The following is a 9249-nucleotide window of genomic DNA, read 5'->3' as shown; positions in this document are numbered from 1 at the left end:
CAAACCACGTATTTATATTAATTTTGGTACTTGGATATTCAATAAGTGTTAATTAGATAAATTTTTTAAAGTGTTTTGCATATCTTTTATTATATATTGTCAATTTTCGTTTTTAAAAATCACAAATATTTTTTTTTTTTTTTTGGGTTTTTTAAACGAAGGTAGCAAATCTTTCTTTTTTCTGTTTTTAAGAATTTCTATAAAATTTAAGATATTTTAACATATATACACTTAAGATTATTGATACATTACTCCGTAGCTAAAGTCTTAATATAACTCTTATATTGTTTTAGATAACTCTTATATTGTTTTAAGCATAAATTAACTAACTCTAGAAATTGAGATACAAGGGATAAAATAAAATGGGAAATTTGAACACAAAGTGAAGTATATTTTGCTATTCCTATGAACTTCAACTATTTGGGTGGTAATTTGTGTTTAGCTCTTATATTGTTAAATAGGCATAATTCCTATGAACTTGACCTATTCCTAATTTGTGTTTAACTCTTACATTGTTTTAAGCATAAACTAAGTCTACAAATTGAGATACAAGGGAGAAAATAATCATTACCAGACAACAATGTTCATTCTAATATTAATATAATGTACTAGAAGATAGAAGGATACAAGTATTATTAACAATAATCATAGGATTTCCAACCAGACAAACTAGCAAACCATAACAAATGGAGAAAGTTGAAGATAAAACAGGAGGTAAACAAGAAGCAGGGTATAGAAGATAAATCAAACATGTCACATTAGTTAAGTGCAAGAAGTTCAAGCAAATATAAAAAAGGTGCCAGTGGCACTAATATTACATGCCAATTGTTCTTGGAAATAAGCAAATATAAAGGTGCCAGTGGCACTAATATTACATGCCAATTGTTCTTGGAAATAAGCAAATATAAAAAAGTGCCAGTGGCACTAATATTACATGCGAATTGTTCTTGAAAAATAACATAATTAAACAAGCCGACAAACCCATAGAAACATGCTGAAAAAACAAACAATGCCATAAGTAGCATTAGAAACGGTCCAACACTGGACTATGCAGTCAGCATGCATACAAACTTAAACCACAAGCCCAACAACATAGTTACAGCTTCTCAATCCAAGCCTTCTTCCTTTGTGGAGGTAGTGCAATAAAACCATTACGGACATTCTCATCCCTAAAGAGCTCAAATGCCCTAAAATACCTATCATCATCTAGGTTGGGGGCAATCCCATCCAACATGCCAATGGCCCTACTCATGCCATTGGAAAAAGATGCACCACTACCCCCAGCACCTGCACTACCTTCCCCACTACTCATTCGCAGTTGATCTTGTAACAAGATTTCTTTCTTCAAACGGCTAACCTCGGTAAACTCTTTTAATGCATCACTACGAAGAGAATCTATATGAGATTTACCCTTACCTTTCCTCTTTAGTTCTGTGCTAGGCCCAGAACTATCAACTGGACGCTTACCACGTCCGTTACCCCCAATGACTATACCCCTATTTTGAGCAGGAGGTTGGCCACTCCCCTGACTCGAACCACCCACAGAACCAAGAAACTCCCCACTCACACTGTTATCAACAGCCGCATTGGTTGCTTGACTAACATGCATTCCAAACCGCAAGAGTTGCTCATTCAACTCGTCCTCTTCGTCACTACTCGGTGGTGTCCTAGCGGATGAATGGCGGAGGACCCCAGTGGCTGTTGAGCCATTGAAGAGTAGACCCAACATTTCGTAGTTTGGACAGCCCTTCCTTCGAAAACGACTAGCCTTCGGCTTGATCTAGGACAGACGAAAAAATAAAAAATAAGAACGCTTCTGTGTGACCTCAAATTAGAGTGTGAGAACTGATATATTAGGCAAGGGTTACCGAACTTTACCCTAAGATACTGCTGCCACTGGGTCTCAGTCCCCTGGACTGTGTTTGATACTGGGTCCCAACCAAATCCAGTTCTGTGCTGGAGTAGGTCAGAGAAGTCACGGTGGTTCATCCTAAGTCTGGAAAATTTAGTCCGACACTGTACGGCAGTGTAGGTCCGACCGGTCATTGTAGAAAGCTGGGAAGCTATAGGCGACCACAAGTTCATATTAACTGACCCATTCACTATTCTCCCCGTATTGGACAATTCGACCAACATTTGCACAAACATACGTTCAAACTCAGGAGACCAAAGTGATGGGTCCTCGCCTTCAGCGGGTTCCATCTATGCATAAATATACCAACGTAAAAAAAAAAAAAATGTTCATGTCTACATCTTATGAAGAATTGCATTTCACTGCCAAACAACAAAAAAAAAACCCGAATAGCTCGTGTGAGGCATACCTTACGTCTTTTGTAGGAGATGGGTGTCTCTGGATCCCGAGATCGCTTGCTACTCCTTGTCCAATACGCCTGCACAAATATAGGTCACAGTGTGTGTAAATGATATAGAAACTAAACAAATTGAACGAAAAAGAGCATAGAAATTGAGAGGGAGTGCGATTATAACCTTCCAAGACCGTGTCTTCGAAGGGGTGCCCGTGTCCGTAGATGCTGAAATGATACAGGGTCGCCGTTGCTTACGAGGTGACTGCGGAATAGTTGTAACGGAGTAGCTATTGGAGGATTTCACAAACCCCTCTGAAGAAAGGTCTATGAAGATGGGCTTCTGCATGTCGTTGTGGAGGAGGATTATATGGACGGGTGATTACTATTCACATATCAGCTCAGCTCCAGGGAAAGTGTACTAGGTATTGATGAGGACTCCATTAGCGCGCGGCTCGGGGTGGAAGAAGTTGAGGGCATACGTATTGCAGAGGACGCTGGAGAAGACGGGTGTAATTGCCCATTGAAAAAATGCATCGCAGCTCTGGTTTGTGGAGATAAGCCAAAATGGTTCAGACAATGGGTAAACAGATCAACGATGATTGAAAGGGCACGTTGTGCTCACATATCTGGTATGGACGGCCCACATTTGTTCAAAAAAAAATGGACGGTCTGATGAGCATGCACAAATCAGGATGCCACTAGACATACGCGGTTCGCAATTCACGCAATGGGTGTGATTCGGTGTGGTGTAGGTGCATGGCAAAAGTCTGCGCGAATAGATCACATACGTTTGTTAGGCACAAGTTACATGATGGGTGAGGTGGCGTCCATCCACGAGTCGATGGTCAAGAATTTCATCCCTTTACCGTGAGTGCAAGTCCATCCTAAAATTCTCTAACTCTGAAAACGGACGGTCAGATGAGGTTTGAAAGAAATCGGACGATGCTCAGCTAATGTTGGAATTCCCGCACATCAGTTGTGCTTTTCGTTGGATTCGCCAGCTTTCACGGCAGCCAACGCATGGAGAACGTGCGTTGGTTGCTGTTGTAAATCTTGCAGTGGATTTTGTTCAAGCTTCTATTAACTTTTGACAGCAGTGGCGCATGATTCCGTGGGTCGCGGATTTGAATGGAATTACAGGGACCTGCCACATGTCACCCTTAGCATTACCGAATACCGACTGACGGTTAGGATTAAAGTACCTTTTTTCTTACAGATGCATCTCGTCTCCCAAGCCGAGTTCAGCGTGACATTGGGTACAGGTGATTTTAATTCATTGTTGCAGAGCCGCCTGACCAAATTTTGATCTTCACGCCAAGTAGTAAATCAGCTGTAGTGGGTTGGTGTGTCGGTGCGTGTGAGTCGATGGGCAGTAATTATTGGGCCTTGTTTCTAAATCCCTGTAGAAACTGTAGAACACTGGCCTTAAAATCAGGGCTGGTCGTGCTTGGGGTTCGAGTGTGCGAACGGGCCGGTTTTGGAATTTGGACCTGGATCAAATTTTGGAATTAAATTCCAGTTGGGTTTTGTGACGAACGGGCCAAACACCAAATATGCATGGGTTTTTTAAAATTTCCAAAACAAAAACAAAATCTGGCCCATCCAAAGGCCTAAACATTTGGTATTTGGTAAAGTTCACGTACTACCATCTAATTGAACAATATTTATTTCAAAATTTTAATTACAACAATGTCTTACCTAAATTTCAATCAAATTACCAACGTCCTTTCCGTCAAATAAAACCATCAATATCAAAAGACACGTGTATAATAATCCTTTCTTTGAAATATTCAAGGCTATTTAAGGTTGGACTCAGCGAGACGGTTAGTAGAAGATGGCATGAGAGACCCTCATGGGGGAGTCCATCCCTCCCTCCCCCTTTTTTTGTTCTTTCTTTCATTTTCTTTGCTATGGTTTAATTTTGGAACTCAGCAGCAGTGTTTACATTTAGCAACAGCCGTCCCTTCCACCTCTTCTTTTGGCTTCTCCTCGCGCTTGGATTTTGTCGATATTTTGCTGAGAAACTTATATCGACTCCTTGTGTTGCTGATCTACTCTTTTGCTGCTGGCCCAAGCCCGTTCGCGTTACTACACACTTCTTTTTGGTGCTACTGTGCCCTGTAGACACCAGACATTTTCTCTCTTCTTTTTGGCACGCACCGGATGTGGTTTGTGCGAGCCAAAGTATGGATCTCACGCACCAGGTTTCCTCTGCCATTTTCTTGCTGGATCTTGCCATTGATGGTGGTTTTCTTTGTTTTGTTGTGTTATCCTAGCCTTTGTACTGAGCAGAGATCATTTCGATGTGAGGGGTTTGTCTCACGGCCGAGTCAATAAATCTTTTTTTTTAGGAATAAGATCTACCCATGTATTCATATATAGTAGGGGTGTCAATGCGCCTTATAATATATTTTTATAATTATAATTATAATAATATTTATACATATAACATAATTAATTGATCATTAAATCACAATTTTTTTTTAGATAATTAAATCACAATTTGAGTATTAATATATTATTACTATAATTTATATGATTATATCACATGATCAATTGATCATTAAATAATTTGATTATATAATAACAAATTATACATATATAATATGACATAACTCATAAGTCATAAGTATGCAAGTTCATACTAATACAACAATTAAGTATCTAAAGACTTAGTTACAGTGTATGTTATAAACTTATAAGTCCATATATGTTATAAATTATAATTATACATGATACATATATGGAATTATGCATATTGAATAATATAAATGTATAAGACCAATACTTAATCATATGATTCAATAACAATTCAAATACTTATTAAAGTTAATCATATTATTAATGTATAATGATAATGTGATTTGTAAAAATGTGTTACTTATAACCACAATTGAAGTATTAATGTATTATAATTATAATTTATTTAATTATATAATAACAAATTATACATATATAATATGACATAACTTATAAGTCATAAGTATACAAGTTCATACTTATACAACAATTAAGTATCTAGAGACTTAGTTCCAATGTATGTTATAAACTTATATCCATACATGTTATAAATTATAATTATACATTATACATATATGCAATTATGCATGTTGAATAATATAAATGTATAAGATTAATATTTTTTTTTTTTTGATGAAATTTCACGAGCATAAAGCTCTTAACCATTGAGCATACAACTATGAATGTTAAAAAGTCATAAAAATGACTTTAAGCTTCCGCCAACCCATGTACAATTATATTTAAGAAACAGGTATGATTCATGCAGATTAGATCTAGGACATGGGTAGCCCAAACATAAAAACAAAAATAAAAAACAACTATAAACTAAAAATCCGTCCGTGAGAATTAAGCCCCCACATCGGTCTACTCCATCCTCAACCCGAAGGCCAAGACAACAAATCTATCCTCAACCCAAAGGCCAGGACAAACAAAAAAAAATAAAAAACAAAAACCCTACAAGCAGTAGAGGAGGAGCACGACATCGTAGACATTCCTTCGGAAGATACGCCTTGGCCGAAAAAGACGATCAGATCTAAGGTTGAAGAAAGTAAATCTGGATCTAGATCTACAAACTAGATCTAAAGTAACCCGCAAAAAACGGAGACCGGAGGAGCATACAGAGAAGACACTAAACACTGCTACCGTGAAAGGGGAGGAGGAAAGATCTAGATCTAGATCTTCCCTCCTCTTGAAATTTTTATTGGTGTTGTCTAGAAAAAGAGAGAGAGAGAGAGAAATTCTAGAGAGAATGCATAACCTCCGTATAAGATCAATACTTAATCATATGATTCAATAACAATTCAAATACTTATTAAAGTGAATCATATAATTAATGTACAATGATAATGTGATTCGTATAATATCAAATTAAGTAATTGACATTGGATTAAACAATGTGTTACTTATAAATACAATTGAAGTATTAATCTATTATCATTCTAATTTTTATGATTATATAATAACAAATTATACATATTGTTGTGCATACACTTGTGAGGTTTGTGTCCCACATTGAGAAAGTGTAAAGAATAAGAGTGGTTAATATATCTAAGTGGACCCAAGTCAATTAGCTTAAGCTTTTGAGATAGAAGTAATGTCCTAATATGTATATTAATTTACTCTTGTTTAACTCTCCTTAGTGTTTGTCTCCCCAACAATATTTGTTGTGTGGTGCCTTGAATTACTCAAGTCTTGAAGTAGGGCCCGCCTGACTTTGGAATGCCAAGCTTGTCATGGAGTCTTTGGGCTATTCTTTTGGAATTTTACGAGCCACAATTTTCTTCTTTCCATATTGGCTTTTGTTGGTTTACTACTCCAATTTGAAGTTCACGTATCTTTACTCCAAGTTGTACAAGGAGTTGCTAGCCAACTTTGAACCTCTATAAAAGGGAGGCTTTGCAACATAGTGATGGGGGAGAAAAATTTAGAAGCCGCATCTCATTAGAGTGTTCTCACTTTGTTGTGCCTTATGGCACTTAGAGAAGAAGAGAGTTTTCATTGTTAATTTTGTCTCTCTTTTGTATTTTTCTCTTTTTGTGAGATGAGATTTTGGTGTATTGGGACTTTGAGTTTTGAGTGGTTTTCTCCCTACTCCTTTATACTCCATCTTTTGTTAGTGAATTTCTTCTGGGTCGTCTCTGCCAGTGGATGTAGGCTTGTTAAGCCGAACCACTTAAATCTTGGTGTTTTGTGTGATTGATCTATTTTCTATTATGCTATTTTTTGCTTCTTTGGGATCCTGTAATTTTAATTTCGTGCACACCAAGTGGTATCAAAGCATGTGTTCTTTATTTTGCAGGATGGCTTTTGCAACATTTGAAGAAGAAAAGTTTAATGATCGGAATAGTTTCAGTCTTTGGCGTATCAAGACGCGTTATTTAATGCGACAACAAGGTTTGGGGAAGATTTTGCATGGCAAGGTGACATCATCAAGAGAGGAGCATTTCATGTCGCATCTATATTATTTTAGTGCGTTTGAGAGCATCATGTATGTTATAGAGTGCATTCGTCCAGATGTTTCACATGCAGTCAGCGTTGATAATCCTAGCAAGGTTTATTGGCCGACAGTGAATTTGATATTTCGTTATTTACGAGGTGCTACAGATGTTGGTTTAGTCTTTGACAGAGACAGTGGTATCTGATGTGGTATTTTTGTGACAAAAAATATCAATAATAAAAAATAACCACTCACAATAGTACGAATCCTGTAGGATAGGGTTATATTGAGGGTGTTGAACCTCAAGGACTGCAGGGGTTTAATTATCAAAATTAAAAGATCAAAGTTAACTTAATTAAAAGAGAGTGATTTGTTTGTGTGAATTTAAAGTGCATAAGATAAACAGAAATAAAGGAAGTAAATATATGAGAGAGAGAGTAGGGTATTGATTTCACCACTATCCGTACATCAATGGTTAATCATATTTAATTCTAGCAATTCTTTCTATGCATGTTATAATTTAAACAAGAAAACATATAAATTCATGTAATCAACGGAATAGCATAACCCATCTTTGGTTGGCACGGATCGTCTACCTAAATTACATTAAACTAGGGTGTAGTACGATCCGTCTTTCCTAGGTATGGTCTATCTAACCCTATTGATTACATGCCAATTAAGAACCATTGTATAACCATCATTCTTATAATCACAGAAAATAAGAATGATTTGAGTTCAATAATAGTAAAATAATTTCTAAGACAAGATAAGAATTTTACTATTATTGAATTGGAATTTAAAAACAATTGCATTTAATATGAAGAACAGAAATCAATTATAGCAATCCTCAGAGTTATACAATCAACATGCATAAATTGAAAAACTAGAAATTAAATACAATCAAATCATTGTGCTTGGAAAGGGTTACATCAATACTCCAAAATAGGGTTTAGCTGCTCATGCTCTTCTAAGCGCCAAAGACAATTTTACTGAATTTTTGCTCTAGAAAGCCGTGTGTCTGTTTACAATGTTTAGAGCCCTATTTATAGGGATTAGGAGAACCCTAAAACCCTAGAAATCCTCAGAAAGTCGGAAGTCAGTCTCCCAGCCCAATTGGGAGACTGAAAACCAAGTCCATGATGGAAAAGGACTGTTGTCGTGCTGTACATGCCCGAGTGCGCTCGATTCGAGGTCTTGTGCGCTCGAGCGCAGTGCGTTCGAGCTTAGCTTTTGTGTGCAAGAGAGCAGGCATGCGCTCAATCCCTGGCCGCAGACACTCGAGCGTAGTGCGCTCGATCCCAGGAGTGCTGCGATCGATCCTAGATCTAGAATGCTCAACTTCTTGTCATTTTAAGCCCAATTTTCAATGGTTTGTCAAATGAGACCTGAAACACAAAAACAAAACAAAATCAAACAAATAACAATGTTAAGGAATTAACATATGTAAATTAAGGGGCTTGAATGTGCAACATTCGGCGCTTATCACACCCCCCCAACTTACATATTGCTAGTCCCTTAGCAATACAAAACAGAAAATAAACTGAAAACAAAAAGATAAATCCAACTTTCGTGGGATGTACAGTTGCATTTAGCGTATGCAACAAGCCTTTTAAATCCATAGGAATTCCTTAGAGGACGAGTGAAGTCTCGTGAGGGTTTTCCAGGAATGATACCCATAAACATTTTATAATCATGTAATCCCCAAGAATGCAATATCATGACCACCATGGTTCTCAGTCATTAACAGGCTTAATAAAACAAACACCATCTTCCCAATTTTAGGAACCATAAATTATCTTCAATCATGGCAATTATGAAGCATTACAAGATTCAACTAGTGTATGTGAACTCAACACATAGTCAAGGGATTTCAAAACTAATCTCAATCATGCATGGATCAATACTCAAAATTCATTGGACTCCCCATTGGATAAAACAACCAAGGCAACAATTTCCTCCTTTTTTTTTTTTTTAGCTCACTTAGCT

This window comes from Corylus avellana, chromosome ca7 (assembly GCF_901000735.1).
Source record: "Corylus avellana chromosome ca7, CavTom2PMs-1.0".
Taxonomy (NCBI): Eukaryota; Viridiplantae; Streptophyta; class Magnoliopsida; order Fagales; family Betulaceae; genus Corylus; species Corylus avellana.
Note: the sequence above shows the minus strand (reverse complement) of the source record.